Source organism: Xiphophorus maculatus, chromosome 7 (assembly GCF_002775205.1).
Source record: "Xiphophorus maculatus strain JP 163 A chromosome 7, X_maculatus-5.0-male, whole genome shotgun sequence".
In the NCBI taxonomy this organism is placed as follows: Eukaryota; Metazoa; Chordata; class Actinopteri; order Cyprinodontiformes; family Poeciliidae; genus Xiphophorus; species Xiphophorus maculatus.
The window spans coordinates 25,521,394-25,538,573 of record NC_036449.1 but is presented as its reverse complement, the minus strand read 5'-3'; the positions used below and the strand labels follow the sequence as shown (position 1 = coordinate 25,538,573).

Below are 17,180 nucleotides of genomic sequence, written 5' to 3'. Positions count from 1 at the left end.
ATGTAAGCCTTTCAGCAGGATAATAACTGAAGAAATGCAACTAACTCAGCAAAGCAATGCTTCATAATAGCATTAAACTTTCTTCTCAGTCCCTAAACTAAAATCCTTCAGAAAACCTGAGGGCTGAGCTAAAGAGAAGAGACCAAAAATAGAGGAGTCTGGATCCTATACTGTCTTCAGCAGTAGATCCCAAAGTTAGCAATCAAGGTCCGGTGTTCTGCATGTTTCATATTTTGCCCTGGTTCAACAAACCAAAAACAAATAATGGCTCATGAGCAGAGCTAAGTAAACAGGTAGCTAATTCAGTTGTTTGAATCAAATAATCAGCATTTGTGCCATTAGGTGTGGCACCAGAGATTTTCCATGGTCCATGATCTTCCTCTTAATCTGGGGTCGGGTTGGAGGGACAACAGTAGCTCGAGTAGAAAGCCCCACACCTCCCTCTCCCCAGCTATTTGGATCAGCTCCTCTGGGAGAATCCTAAGACGTTTCCAGGCCAGAAATATAGATCTTCCAGCATGTTTTCCTCCGGATCTCGTCCTGATGGGACCCATGCCTCCTTAACAACTCAAGAGAGGTGTTAAGGAGGCCTTAACACCTCCTTAACACTCGAGCCAACAGGTTCCTCTCGACATAGAGGAGAAGCGGCTCTACTCTGAGTCCCTCCTGGACCTCTACAGGATAACCCAGACACCCTGCGGAGGAAACTCTTTTCATCCACTTGTATCCGCAGTCTCGTTCTTTTGGTCACTACTGAGAGGTTATGACCACAGACAAGGGTAGGAATGTCAACCGCTGCAGTGGTCACATCACTGAAGATGCCGCCTATCAATCTCCATTTCCTCCTCATTCATGAATAAGACACCAGAATATTTTAAGTCCTTGTCAACCGTCAACCTACCAGTTACGGGGGAGACTCCTACCACCATCGCCACTTATCCGGCTCATCCATGTGGGATGTTACAACATATATCTCCTAATTTGGGTTTGTTTTTTCTCAATGAATAATTGTACAAAAAGTCCAAAGAGCTAAAACTAACTGAATCTCCAGACAAATGTGAGAACTAGAAAGCCTCAAAGCCCTACTGTCTTTCTTCTAGATATAGCACCCCGGGACAGGGATGATAGTGCAGGAATGCAAAACGAGAAGGGGGGAGAATAACAGACATTAAAGCCTGAGAAGTACAAAGGAAAGAGAGGCGAGCATATTGAGAAAAACCCTCGAGTGAGAACATAAGATAAAGAAATGAAGAAAAGCTCAGCTGAGACGTGGAAATGAAGACAGAGAAGCGGAATGAGGCGAACAGGAGGAGTTAAGAAAGGCTTTCTCCAAAAATACTGATGAGACACAAGAGAGCAAAGATGTAGTGTTTCTTTAGGTTCAGCTGCTTCATATTAAATATACTTAAAGCGCTGGTTAAAGGTTAAGTGAATGAGAGGAAGGTACAGGCCAGCAGATTCAGGTTAATGTTTGTGGGGCAGAGAATAAGTATGAGAAAGTAAATGACGAACATAAATATACTCCAGACGCAAATTCATTCATGCTTCTGTGTGCAGGCCAACCATAACTTCAGCTGGCCAACTTCCATCACCACTGCCTTGGCTGACTTACATGTGCTCTGAGTGTGCGCTACTTTATTTTCCCCAAATCAAGACCATAACAACCATTTCCCTAAGAATTTAAATTTATAGACCATGCACATTCTGCGAGCCAGCAACAATAAAGTCAAAGAAGCATGTGATATTGTAAAAGTTGTGAAAAGAAAACCCCGCTCGGAGCGCTCCCGGCCTTGGCATTTGAAGCACTGACTCAGAGGAGATGCGGAGAGAAGCTGTGGTCACCCAGAATGAATTCAAGACGCTCCAGCTGACCTCCTGGTGACTTTTAGTGTGGTTTGACATTGAAACAAGATCCTTGACAAAAACAAGCTCTTAAACTGTTTTAAAGGGAGGAAATCCAGGCTACTGTGGTCAGTTTGAATGTTCAACTAAAATGCACAGAGATCTAAGAATAACCCAAGTGGGAACAATATTTTCCCCCCTTCTTCAAGTGTTTTCAAAGATGCTTGTATGAATTATAAAATCTATTTCCAAGGATGGAATATGACTTAACAAGTGTTTCATTGAAGCTTACTTTACCCTCAATGCATTTATCCTGAATTCTCCAGCTTCTTCCCCAAAGCAGATTAGTGAGAAATTAACAGTATTCTCTACTTTAGTGAAGATGTGTGGAAATATCTTGAATAAATTCATATCTTATGAATTTATTCAATTTTTTTTCATAATCCCACAATGAAAAAAAAATTACAATGAAAAATCAACATTTTAATTTAAGTATATTAATAATTCAGTGGGATCAGAATCCCGTGTTAAAAAATAGCATATAACTGGTGCCACAATTAAGGCACCTTAAACACCGTAACTACAGCTAAATTTAATTTAGCACATTTTCACTTATTCTTTGTATAAACTACTTATTAGTAGTCCTTAACTTTTTGTCTGCATAGGGATTAAAGAAAGAGGCTTATTTTAGAAGAGTATTTGTTATGCTTTAATTTAATAAAATTATGTGGGAAAAGTGAAGTATGTGGTGCATGCAGTACTGTATTTAAACCCAAAATCCTTTCTTTATGTTTTTTTCCAACCTACCAGACTTTCCTGGTTCTTTGAAGCTGGTCTGGATCGATAGTTCTTCTGGCTTTCTAAAGATCCAAAGAAAGTATTTGTTTTAGGGCTGCAGCGGCGCCAGGAAAACATGTAACTGAGATACTATTGTATGAATATTCTCATCATGATATCGCTTACAATCTTCACCACTTTTTGTTAGCATGTCAGCTATCAAAGACAGACATTACATGCATGGCCATGAACTACAAATATACTACTAAATATTGCATCCAAGCAGTCCTTTTGAATTGCAATATTGCTAATAATGAGATAAATTGTTGTGACTCAAAATATTGCAGAGCTCTACTTTTTAAAATTTTGCCTGTTTTCATTCCACATATGTGCCATTCACTACGATAGACTGGGATAAGTGAAAAAAAATCACATCTTAGGGTTCAGATTCAAATCTTTCGTTGGAGAATGTTTACTTGTTGTCTAAAAACTTTTTCTTTTTTTTTTTAAATAAATCTACTCTGGTTTTTAAAGTGACCAGATTAACTTGTGCTTGTCTCTGGATTATAAATATGATGCGAAATTGAGATTAACTTCTCCTTTCTGCTCATCAAAATGGGAAAGACAAGAAAAATGCCACTGAATGATGTCTTGATTTCACAAGACAGCAAATAGATGCTCAAAACGCATCTATTTCCAGTCACAGCAAAAATTTTAAAGAACTGTAGTTGTAATATTTAAGACTTTACGCAGACCCAGCTTTGTCTTCAGACAGAATAGTGACTCAGATTCAAAGATTCATTGTTAGAGAATTCCCAACTATTAAATATGGGGAGGGATCTGGCATGCTGTGGGTCTATTTCCTTTATAAATAGTTTCCTGTCAGATTTGCTGCAAATAATGACCAGAAAATCCTTTAAAATATATTCTAATAAATAAATGAGATTTTAAATGTCAGTGAGTCATTTCTGGTTGAATAAACATGACAAACCATAATAAAATAAAATAAAAAATAACCTTCTTTTATGGTCATCTCAGCTCCTAGATCTAAATCCTATTGAAAAGCTCACAAGAGGACCAGGATTCTGGATGATCTAGAAAGACTCTAAACTTGTAAAATGTTGTTGTAAAAAAATATTATAAAAATTTTAAGCTGCTAAAACAAATATTTCAAACCATGGGATTTCTTTCCAGTGAATGAGAACAACTAAGAGATAAATTAATTTTAAAGATTTTCAAGCATCTTCTAAAAAGAGCAGAGTATTGTACCAGAAACAGGTTTAGGATACAAAACCCAATGGAAATAAGTGCTAAAAAAAATACTTTAAACTGGCAGCAATTTAAACAAGCTGATGTTTAAAAAAACAACAAGCAAAAGAAGAACCAGTGGAGATGGAGAAAAGAACAACCTCACCTTCAATAAAGTTTTAGATTCTGAAGAGCCTCTGAAATACATTTCTTTGCAGCCTTATTTCAACTCCTAGTTCAAGCAGTTATCTCAAAAGGAAAACAAGTGAAAAAGCAAAACGACAGATACGCGTGTGTCCTGCAGCACCTCAATATCCGAGAACGAACGCGGATGAAAAACATCCAGACAGACCAGAGTGGAGTCTCATTGCCTTGTGAGGAAGTCAGCAAAACTCACACAGTTTGGCGAGAGGGAGACGGTGCGAGAGATTAGGAGAGACAGAAGGGGTGAGCCTTTGTAGCTGCAGACCTCCTCTCAGATCACACCACAGGCCAAAGAAAAAAGAGAAAGAACTTCATACCATATTGGACCGCAATTACGTTTGAGAGGCTGGGCATGTTAGAAATGGGGTGTTATGAAAGAAAAACCAGTCAACTGATAAGAGGAGTGCATGACTGTAAACCATGGCTTGCGGTATTCAGCCAAAAATTAGGCCACTGGTTTAGTAACGACTGGCCACACACACCATTAACACTGACCCCTCCCGCTGACCTACCTTCGGTGCAATGACAAAAAATGTTTTAATCAAACTCTAAATTACTTTTCCTTGCGGTAACGCATGCTTTTTAAGTCCTTTTCTCTGACAGTTACTGTGACATCATTCAGTTCAGATATAAAGTGGGACGTGTGTCAGCAGAACTGCTTTTGTTTTTCAGAGAGACGCCGGATGACTGAGTCCACTTTGTGTCCCTAGAAACGCATTACCCCATGGTAATGTTTTTGTTTTACTTGTATTTCTCCAGCAGAGGGCAGCACAGTAACAAGAACAGCTATAACTGTGCTGGAATGCAAGATCATAATCAAATGTAGATTTTAGTCAGCCGACCTGCAGGCTTAAATTATTTAACATTTTATTAAGCAAATTTTTTCAGTCTAAAATAAACTTACAAGCCTCTTTACTCTGATTTAGGGAAATTATCTTATCTGCAACAAGCCTGTCTTTATTAACAAAGTCAGAAAAGTGTCTAGCTTTTTATTTAACAGTGAATCAATCAGCCAGAGATGGGAATCTACAAATTTTCCCACATTGGTTCAGATTGGTCATCAATCTGAGCTTATTGGCCCCTTACTGGCCCCTATAATAAAAATTAAAACCAAGAACTCCCAATATTGTGCATCTATAAATCCTTAAACCATCAACTTTCACTTTGATAAACTTATAATGAGTTTATTAACAATTATATGAAGAATATGGGTGTGTGCTTTGATGAATAGAGGATAAAAGTGTAACTCCTCAATTTTCATTTGTTTTCAAAACTTAAATGACTTAAAGAATATTGTTTTCTCTCTTTCTCCTTTAAGTAAAACTAATTGGTCAAAATTGGATGTAGCATCTCATATTCCAAAGAAATCCAGAAATTGGTTCAGGCCTGGAAAAGACCTGGCTGCTACATCTCTTCAACTCCTTTTTCCTTCTACATCAAACGCCGCTTCTATTATTTTCTTCTGCATTTGAACATGTGAAATATGTATTGTGTTTAGTCTTCTGTTCTGAAGCTCCGACATATACTTTTGGGGTGCTTCTAATTTAACTTTTTGGTAGTTTTATGCCTTTTTAATGCAAAAAGAAGCTCTGTTACATGATATTTACTACCATTATTCATCAATTTATTTAGTATCTACATTGACAACCAGTGGTTTAAAGTAATTTATTAAAATCTACAGATGGTCCACTGAAAGAAAAGGTGGTTATATGTCTCATGTAAAAGTTATCCATTAGCAGAAGGAGATTCTTCACTCTAATTTTACTTCATCGGGTAGGGTCATAATCTCAGATTTTGTAACATGAACCATGCAGAACATGGATCAGGACAACAATCAATAGAAATGAGCTTCATTCTGAAGCCAGCGGATCATTTGTCACCCCCATTCATTAAAGACACATTCCAAGAGAAATAAATCGATGTGCAAAAGATAACTAAATGGGTGCAAATTGGTTTGGAAAATGAAAGTAGGAAGGGAGGAAAAGGAGAAGTGTGGGTAGGAAAAGGTCAAAAGTTAAACTGAGCCCAAACCCTTTTCAGTCTATGTGCATGAATCCCTTTTCTTGCACTTGCTTCATCTTTTAGATGCAGTCAACTGGGAAAACGAACATCTTTCCTCACACTTTGAGCTGAATCACCATCCTGACTAGGTGTTGTAATGCTTCCTATTGTTTTACAGCTCCCTTTGCTGTGGCAGCGCTTCCTGCCAGTGAGTCAACAGCAACGATCTGTAAGTGTCAAAAAGCACTTGCTTTTATGTATCTCTTTAAAACAAATGTTTGAAGTTGCAGATGTCAGCTATAGAAATGCAAATTACAAAGCCGACATTACAAAATGCAGACAAGAGGAACAATTGCTGTCAACAATGGCATCCATATGGTTTCTAAGCCAAATAAAGTCAATATTATTTACCAGTATGTTGCATATTCAGATTGATTTAGTTAGAGAGGAGTTCAAGTTTGAGTAGGCAACTCAAAACATAAAGCATAAGGTATGAAATTTCCATTAATGGCATATTTTCAGGATTACAAGACAGACAAGAAAAAAACAAAATGCTGAAGGACGCAGCATGCTAGTTGTGCTATCGCTACAAGCTAACGCTATAATGCTATAATGCACAATGCTAACTACTGTAACTTCTATGTGAACTGTTTCTGATCCCAAAGTCTACATTTGGGGTCTGCGTGTACATTTATGCGTAACACAGTAAGACACTGTTTATGGAAAGAAATAATTGGTGTCGCCATATTGGGATCAATTTTAAAGTTGTTGAGCAGTGGAAAAACCTGATTTGGGTCACAATTGCTTGCTGTGTGAACATAGCCATATACAGTACGTATTTTCATTAAACGACAGATGAATGGTGCCCAGTTGATGGTTTTGCCGAAATTAAGGAAGGTAAAATTTTGCAGTATTGTAATTAATTAAATTTTTAACTCTTATCTAAAAAGAACCCTGTTATTTTAAGTTTCCGTGGTATTACAAAAAATATTGAGTATTTTTCTTGGAAATTTTTGTATTGTGAAAGCCCTACTACATTAATTTTTTTCAAGAAGTCAGAGTTATTTTGAGTTGAGCGGAGGTCATAATCAAACTGAAACTGCTACATATGTATATGTTTGAATTTTGCCCACAGATGATTGCCTTTCACCTGGTTAGATCCATGATGAATCTGACCAGCAGTAAGGATTTGGATGTGTGTTGTGAGCTCCTGGTGAGGCTTCACTGAAGCAGGTGACGAAGCAGCTGGTGGCTCAGTGGAGTATCACAGAAGCCACATGGCCTCAACATATTTGCCAGCAGTGAAGGTTAGTGGTGACATAGCAAAATAAGATTAGAATTAGGGTGGAGAAAAATGAACACATTTTACTTAAAAAAGCATCATTTATTGAGAAGTGTAGATTAAATGTGGCATCACTGAAAGCTAAAACTGTCTTTCTTTATCAGCAAGTGAGCAGAGAAGGAAAAGCTATCCATGAAGGTGGTACATTTCTCTAAAATTAGACTCCAGAGTGAAACCTCTGACCGCAGATTTCAGGACAAACCATCAGCTAAGCTCACTGCTTTTTCCCCCCAAAAGAAGAGTGTAATTCATATTGAATTTTAAATAATAAGGGCTGTGAGTAGAAAGGAGTTAATTCTTCCCATGGGAGTTCCCACCAGTTCCGAGCCCAACCATGAACTCTTACTACTGACTTACTGGGTGTGGTTCTCTCTTTAACCAAACCTCCAGTTCTCTCCCTGATTAGGCTGTGTCCGTGTCGTTGCCTGTGGCACTGGGATTTTTGGCTGAAACATGACAAGAATCTTTGTGTGTGTGTTGGCAGACACACATATGTGCATATATATACTTGTCAGCTCAATACAGGCGAACAATAGACCACTCTATGTTTGTCCTTGCTGCCAAGATGGACAAAAGGGCAAAGCCAACAAGTTGTAATAGAGGAAGGGCGAGAAAAGGGCAGCAGAGAGCAAGCCAGCACAGCTATTTTCAAATTCAAGGTGCTTTTTGCACATATTTAAGACTGACTTAAACTGAGTCACAGATGATGTTGCTGCACAACACAGAAAGCATGTCAAAATGCATCACGCCTCTTCGGACTCTGTTGCTTCTCCAGTTTTATTCTAGCATAAACAAGGTGCTGCAGTGACTGCTAATAAAGCTGAGCTATTTTGATTTTCTTTCACAGCTGTCATGGTGTTCCCTCATTTCAACTCTGATCCTGCAGAGCTGCAGCAGGAAGGAGAAAACTCTTATTTTCATAGAAAAAGCGACTAAACCAACATGGTGTGAACAAGTTCCTGCTTTTGAGCAGGCTGGATGTTGATGGATGGACGGATGGATGAATCATTTAAACAATTGGACAGGAAATAAACAATTTTCTGTTTCAATATTTACTCAAACTGAATAGGAAAAAGTCCTTATCCTTTTCTAGGAACTGGAGGATCAAGACAGTGCTGTAACAAACGATTATTTGATTATTCTGACGATTAAGCGATTAATTGGATTTTTTTTTAAAAAAAAGGTCAAATTCTAAAGATTTTTCACTTAACCTCTTAAGCTTGTTTTAAACTATACTAGATATACATTAAAGATATAAATAAAACAAATAATTAAAATCTTTTCTTTTAAAAAAAGAAAACATTTTATTCCCTTACATGCAATAAAATACCATTCCCTTAGTGAATTTGAACAGGGTGAAGCTAAAACTTTGCCACTTGAGGAGTTTTGGGTAAAATATTTGTACAGAAAGGTTTTTTTTTCCTTTTTAAACATGATATGTATAAATATTTTTGCACAATTCTGCTTAAGTACTGCTTTGAATATGTTGTGTTTTTTCAGCAAATGGCCTTTTTTCTGAGTCTGCATTCTCCAAGTAAAATTTCTAAATTAGTTGACAAACTATTTAAATAATCAATTCATTGCAATAAACCGTTTCAGTCCTAGATCTGGGGTCTTGGTTTAATGAATCTGATGTCACCCTTCATTGGCATGAAGATGTTTAGATATAAGTTTGAACCGGGAGGTGTTGACACCATTTATGTGACAGTGATTTAAAACGACCGACAGCAAGCAGTCAATCTTTCAGCAGAGATCCAAGGACGTTTTAGGAGCACACAGACGAGATGATGAATAGCATGTCGGAGACGAGCCATGCCCGCTCTCCGCCCTTGAAAACACACAAAAAAACCCCGCTTCATAAGTTGCTCATTATCCACAACAGGGGTACCCAGCCAGAGTCCCATCATGCTGAAAAAGCACATTTGCTCTCACTTGCATTGTCCTCTCCCTCTTTGTTGTATTTGTTATATGTTGCAATGAACACGTCAGCAATTTCTGCTGTGACGAACGAGCCTCTTCTCAGCCAATTTATCTTTCTGGCCTGCTGGGTGGCCATGTTGCTGGAGCAACTTTCCATTTCCTGTGTTTCACAGAAGTGGGGAGGGGGCATTAAAACTACAGGAAAAACACAAACAGTGTAAAAACACAGATAAGCTGGTGTGTAAGGCTACAACTGACATAGTGTGCCTAAAATTACAACGTTTTAACAGTCAGCTTAATTTCAGTTTCACACAGACCCGGTGGCAATAAAACACCCCCACAAGAGATCTTTGCTGCATTGCAATGCGGCGTGACATTGAGGATAATTACTGCACTGAAACACACCTGACTGCAGCTAAACACCCACAATCACAGAGAGGAAAGTCAAAGTGGCCGCTTCCTGTTTGAAAACAAAACGCAGTTCCAACATTTTACGAGTTCTTTGGTTATCAGCCCACGTACTGCTGTAGTATTCTCAGTTTTTCTGATCTTACACCCTTGTGGTTTGAAGTTGCATTGATTTATTTCTCTTGGACCACTTCAGGACAAGAGAACAGTGTACACAAGAGGATAAAAAATAACATGGGGGGAGTTTGGAGGTAAATCTCTTCTTTTTTGCCATCACTGCACATTTCTTTTTATCATAAGTTTTTGTTCAAACTGCATCATTACTTAAAGCAACCATCTGGTTTTAGTAGTGAATGTTTGCAGCCTGTAAAAATTAAAGGGGCTTTACTTTGTCTTTTCAGGGACATAATGTAACTTTATGGCTCAATCAATTATGTTACCTAAAGTTGCTATAAAAATGCTGTATCTACCAAGCATAACTTAAGAGAAATATGACTTTGCAATCTGACTCCATAAAATTGGTCTTCATCTCTTTAAGAAGCTTCTGTTCCTTACGACACTCTGCCATCAGCACATCATCACAACAATGCTCCTCCATTATGTCATTTAAAGCTGCTCTTAGGAACATCGACTTAGGAGCATGGAACCGCAGATGCACATTTCCATGAGGAGTTTGCTAATTGCTGCTGCCGTTAGTCTGAAGAAGCTGAGTTGTTGAGAGGTGCTCTGTGAGGCAGAAGCTTGTCTGGTGACTGCAGCTCTGAGGAAGACCTTTATGGAAATAGGCAGTACTTTGTGAGCGCAAGCCTTTAAAGAATGAAAGCAACACTCCAGGTATGATTTCAATGAGGGAATAACATTATAAAATTATATAGAGCTCAAAAAAAGTTATCTTGCATAACGTTTTCCTCTTTTAAAGACAAAAACAACCAACTATGAAATGGTTTATAACAAAATAACAACCCTCTGTCAAGAAAAGGCATTACTTTTTGTCCAGGAAATAAATTCATTCTTGTAATTTAACAGCTGTAACAAAGGTTCAAAAATATCTTAAGGGTTATCAGAGCAATGGAGCATTAACAACTGGTCAGTAGTCGTGTTTAGCTGCAGCTGCAAATTCTCTCTGTCGATTTTGTTTGACAGCACTAACTGGATTGACTAACCCTCTAAGAAATGGGAAGTGAAGGCTTAAAAAACGTATCATTAGATGTACACAACTTGAGAAATTCTTTTGGACACAAGTCTAAACAAATGCACATTCCAAGAGCCTCCATCCAACAACTGGTAGAAAGTATCAACATGTTTTACTACTTTGCCAAGTCTTAGGGAAGATTCAAACTATCTCTTTCAGATGAAAAGAAATTGGTAATGATGTTCAGGAACAACCCAGGCCAGGTATCACCAAAGCTTCCGTGAACTGGAGACTAACTGAAAAAATGTCTCACTGTCTCAGTGAAAGAAGCAGCTGCTGCAAAGGGGCTACTTTTCAAGCTTCACTGAAATTTGCAGCTGCCCACATGGCCAAATCAAAAGCCTTCTGAGAAAAGGCTTTTACTAGTCAGACAAAACAAAGATGGAGCCATTTGTCCACAATGGCAGGAAGAATGTTTCGGGAAGTTGGGCTAAATTAGAAGTTGTTGGTTGAAAGAATGACCGACGACTACCTTCAAATTCTTCAGCTTCAACTCATGTAAAATACATGTCTAAACTTTGGTGTTCCAACATCTCAATGATACCAACACACACAAAATCTGGTTCAGGAATAGCTAAAACAGGTAAACATGGAATGGTTTTCACAAAGTCTGATCTTTACCCATATAGAAAATTTGGAAATTGCAGTGGACACAAGGCTACTTGCGTTTAAGTTTTCACAAATTCACAGATTTTTCTGTGAAACATAACTCCAAGTTATTTGTGGATAATCATTTTATTTATAATTTCCTCCCAAATTGTTACGCTCCACAACCCAAGTAGTAGCAGCATATCAGCAGTTCTGCATCTTCAGTTATACATTTGCACTAAAGATGTGACTTCAATCAATTTTATTAGTGATAAAAGTAAGCCTTTCTCCTCTGCTGTTAACATTTATTTGGCAATAGACTTTTAACTCCCATGTATAACTGAAAAAATGCTGCTCATCAACAAAAGCAAAGTCTAATCATCCATCCTTAGATTTAGTCATTAGGAGATGCATCATGAACAGAAACTAAAGGTGTCTTGCAAATGTTTGGCAAATACTAAAAGATGAGTAATTTGATGCACTTCCAATTCTTTTTGAAACACATGGGTTAAAATATTTGCAGTCTGCTACTATAAACAACCAATTAATCACAAATGTTGGTCTGCAGCTGTAAAACTTTGAAAAGAGTCACGCAGTAACAGAACTGCTACATCAGGAACGTTTGAGGGTTCATACCCAGTAAACATCCAGGTGTGCCGCCCAGGTGGATCTCTGCATGCGGAGCACCTTCGCAGGTGCACGTTTTAAAGCGAGTCTGAGAAACAGTTTGTTCCTTTTCTCTATCAACTATCTGGGTCAACCATCTGGGAAGCTGCCAAAGCCTTGGCAAAGTGGGCAGGTGGCCATCACAGCTGGCTTATACCAAAAAAAAAAAAAAAACAACTTTACATAGAGACACAAAGATAGAAAAATCCAGAACCACCAGGTAAGATCTGTACTGCAAACTCCCAGAGCTGAAATTCAGCTCAGCTACCTGAGTCTGGCTGAGGTTCTTTGGGATGAAATTTTATAACTACACTACATGGGATCAAATACATTTAAATGAAGGCATACTTGTGATTTTTGAGTCAGAGTTTACTGCTTCACTGCTCAATCTCACATGTCAGGAAGGAGGGTTTAGAGCTCATAAAGACTCAATCCGGCCTCACACATGCTCTCAAAACCTCTTTCTTCCACGCTCCTCCAGCTGAACAATGGCAGAGCAAGCTTTCCCAGACCCCTTCTATTCACCGGTCCTGGATCGGATTACCACAGAGGAACTGAAAAACTAGGCCACCTCATGTTGTGTTCACATGTGTGCGTCTTATGATAGTAAAAGATGTGGGAATCCGGTAAAGTAGGTTACATCTTACACCTGGTAACTAGAAAAACTCTTTTGTGAAAATGTATCCTTCGCCCGGGAAACCTGTTCCTGCATGAATGCAATCAATCAATTCATTTGCCGTTTATTGTTAAATTTCATAAAAATGTTGTGTCCTAAACTGCAAAATAGAAAACAAAATCAGCCACAGCGGCGCAATAAAGCTGAAGGGGGAAAAACATCCGCCAGCAGGTAGTCTTTAACAATTTATTAGGCTAGGGTTGGGATTTGGAAGCTGAAGTGCTGTGGAATGATGGTAAATCTGATTTGTAGCTGGTTTTCCTGGATTCATGTCAAATGCTACCTGCAAACCCCTCTCCATGAAAGTATAAGACACTGATTTTATACCATCTAGTAGACAGTACCATTCTCTGGATATAAAAAAAACTTGGATTTTACTGTGACAGGTCTATTTAGCCCCCCCTTTTGCTGATCCAGGACTTCCACTCAGAGATGCTCATTCCAGCAGTGGAGAGCTCTGATTTGGTTATCTGAAGCAGAACAAGAAAACCAAATCAAACATTGAAGACGTCAAGCTGAACGCCAGTATGACTCTCTTTGTAAGTAAGGAACCAGCACACAGGAAAGAAAAAGTTTTTGGACAGCATCAGTACCGCTGTAAATATAAAAAGATCTCCTGGTGCCATGCTGCCAGGTCAGAACCTATAAAGTGGAAATGAGGCATAGACAGACATGCCTTTGGCGTTGAGATACTTTCTCTTTTAGGCTTACTAACTTCCACTTTTTGGTTTTCCTTTTCTGAGATCTCCCTTTGGCCAAAAAATACATGGGTTAAGAGCACACTTTTGGACCTGTGTGTGTAGCAAGCTGGCCCATTTCAGACCATTACAGATTTCTTCTGCATTCGCTTTTCTGTCAGACTTCAATGTTTCACATTTATTACTTCTGCGATCTGGATGTATGAATTACTGCACTGATCTTAATGTAATTAAAAAACATGAAATTAGTGCAATAGAGTATTAATCTCAGATTGTGTGATAGCAGTTACGATGTAAAACCTAAGAAAAGTCACTTCAAAGCATCTTGCTTGTTTTTGTCACCAAAATAAAAAGTAATTATTTTCAGGTATAAAACTATAACTGATGATTTTGTCGCAGTGTCTGCACTTGAATAACAAACGTAGTCTACACTGTTTCTCATGAGATAAAGCTTGAAGAACAGATGGGATTACAACCCATATTCTACAGGTACAGCTTTTAGTTATGTAACCGTGGTTACACTGTGAAACTGGACTAAATCGATCTAAAATCAAAACAAAGTTGTAACATTCACAGATTTTTAATTCTAAAAACTGAAAAATGTAACTTGGCAGGCATTTAACCACAAACAGCAGCAGGTTTGTGAGTAACATAATACTTTAACAATTCTGGTCTACATACCTAAAAATGGTTTGATGAGATCATTACTACCTCATCCTCTCTTGGAGTGTGAAAACATAAGTCTGCTTTCATTGAATTATTGTTTCCACAAAGGTTAGCTGATTTTATTAACGCAACTATGGCATGTTGTAATATATTTCTAGTTTCAAACAAATACCAATTACCCCAAGGGGTTATTTACAGTTAACAGAAAATACAAACGGAAGAGGAGTTTAAACTGGGAGACTCCTAAAACAAAATGCTGGAAATATTAAATCAATTAGAAATATTTAGTACTCTGTCATCTACAAACTACACCATTGGTTAAGGGTTATTCCAATAGGTACATCCTCTCAAAGCTCTCTCCTATGAGATAATGTGTCTGGTCTTCTCCAGAAGGTAGAATTCATACCAAGTCTTAACATTTGGTTGAGAATCTCTTTAAAGTATGCATCTCTGTTAAAATGTTCATAAACGTTAAGCACTGAGTCAGTCTGAACAGTGTAGGATGGTGGAAGATCTTCTTGGGTTTGCCATCTGTTCAAGGCTGCCCAAGGCTCGTCGCTTAGTGACGTGTGAGCAAAGCTGGTCTGACTTGTGGGCAGTCTGCCTTCTGTCCATCTACATGTTTAGTGAAATATATATGTTATACTTCACAGAAGTATATACATAACATATTAGCCATAGACACTCAAAAAGATAAAAAAAAAATCATGTTTAAAATTCATAAAAATCTACACTGTTAAAAAATAGCACAACCACAACATTCTGTAATCCAAATTATTTATTAGTTCAGTTAGATTTAGAGCTAAATCTTTTACAACATTCTTTCATTGCATGTACGAAAGCTATTCTTTGCCAAAGTCAACATCCAGTCCATTATTTGATCTCTATTTGTGAGGTTGTTAAAGATTTAAAGCCATTAGGCTACAGAACTGCATTTGACATTTCCTTTGACCATGCAGAGGCCACAGTTACATAAGGGTTACTATTTTAGATTGGCAGATTTCAGCCAGTGCTGCTCTGGTAATGGGCAGGTTTTTATCAAAAATACAACTGATGAACAGTGTTCAAGTTTCTCTTTGTGTTAAAACAGAGCTAAAAAGGTGCATATATGCTCCAATAAAAGCACAATTCAGTTTATTTTTTCTGCATTTACTATAACGCTCAAAGAAACAATTGTTTGTCCACAAAGCTGCACGGCATTGCACTGGGGTAGATCTGTGGAGTTATCTAAAGGACAAATGATTTATTAGCAACTTGCTGACTCAGGAGGGTTTCAATGTCATTTAGCCTTTTGGTCATCCAAGGTGAACCAGAAGCTGGGGCTGAGAGAACGAGGGAGCAGATGACAGAGAGAGACCATGTGTACCCAAGAGAGCTCTGGTGAGTCAAAGTGGAGAGAGATAAACCAAATCAAAACAACTCATGCACATCTATGCTGCTAAGACCTCTTTCTTTATTATTTGTTTTAAAGGTTAACAAAACAAAATCCAGACAGGAAACCTTGAAATTTCATAATCAGGCTGATTGCATTTACAAAAATGCAGGTTTTATGATTAAAAGCAGAAATACACTCAACCCTCGTCTATTCATGGTTCAGTATTCGTAGAGATTTCTGTGGAATGTAACTTCAAATTATTGATAAGAGAATCTGCCTATTTGCAGTGTTTTTCCATAAAGTATACCTAAAATATTCAAAAGACAATGGAGCTTGTCCGCTCAAGGAACGCTTATACCTTAGGAAATTATTTTTCCAAAATAGAATGATTAATACCTTTTTCTCTAATTATTCATGGTCATTAGAAAGGTTCCTCACAAATAAAGTTGGGCCAGGTTTCATTTGCCTGTTTGACAGACTGCACCTTCACTACAAATGCATGTTGCCATTTTATCTCTTCTTACTTGTCTTTTACTTGTCTTTTGTTGCATATTTCTTTATTTCTCTAGTAATGTAACTACTTATTAATCCATAATGACAAATATCACAAATTTTGATAACATTATTTTCTTATGTTTTATTATCATTGATTGTGATTCGGATTTTCAATTAAATCTGTTGACTCTTACAGTATTCAAAAACATATAATCAAACCAAAGAAGTCATTAGTGATCAGCTGATCACTAATGGTTGATCACTGCTAGATGTCATTTATTGGCATCCTATAACTGGAAAATAAGCAGGTTAAAATAAACCCTACCTTAAACTATTTGTTCTCAAAGTTGGCATTAAATGTCCACAAGGTTGGTACAAATTGGTTCCTTAGGCAAAAATGCTAATTTTTTAATGCCTAAAAGAATCAAAACTCCAAAAGCACTTCCAGATTTATATTTATTTAGCTACGACGAGGACTGTAATTATCTTAAAATCTACATATTATTTTACATAGTATAATTTGCTGTGGAATCTGATTTCTGTAAACAAAAATCACTTAGAGACCCTTGCTATGCATTCTGTGTAGTACTACAACACCTCAAAGAAAATGCACCTATTCGAAAATAAAGGGCTATTATTTAATTCCTACTACTATATTTTTAGTCTCACTGAATCTGTAAACGTATGATGATTAAATTATCCTTCTCAACATTTTCCAATGTAAATACACAAGCTGGGAGTGTAGTTTCACATTCAATAAAACTAAAATATATAAGAAGTCTGACATTCATGTTTTTATTTTAAGTTCTTAAAAAAGAGTGCCAATAAGATCTGTTTTCTTTTCAGATTTTTTTTGTTTTGGCAAAATGTGTGAAGTAAGTTTGCACTACTTTTCAGCCAATAATCTAAATTTATTTAGTGTGGGAGGTTGCAGAGAAGCACTGTGGGTGGAAGCTAATGTGTGCATATGGGAACATGCGAAGGACTGAAAATATTTTTGTGAGAAAGGAGCCAACGACAATTGGTTTGTGAGCTTAAAAAACTGCTTCACCATGTTTGGGGCTGTTTTTCACTGATAGTTT

At 37.5% G+C, this 17,180-nt stretch overlaps 1 protein-coding gene and 1 pseudogene across 3 annotated transcripts in view; both read right to left on the bottom strand.

Moving 5' to 3' along the window:
• Window positions 1-17,180, bottom strand: part of LOC111609283 — an 85,995-nt pseudogene that overhangs the window by 1,246 nt on the left and 67,569 nt on the right.
• The window catches only part of LOC102232610 (double-stranded RNA-specific editase 1-like), a 129,815-nt gene that overhangs the window by 46,275 nt on the left and 66,360 nt on the right, over window positions 1-17,180 (bottom strand). For 2 of the 3 annotated variants that reach the window (XM_023336484.1, XM_023336483.1), the window contains one exon: window positions 2,650-2,702. The exons of the other annotated variant lie outside the window; for it this stretch is intronic. The gene's annotated coding sequence lies outside the window, so the exon portion shown is untranslated. The remainder of the gene's footprint in view (window positions 1-2,649; window positions 2,703-17,180) is intronic. 3 annotated transcript variants of the gene reach the window in all.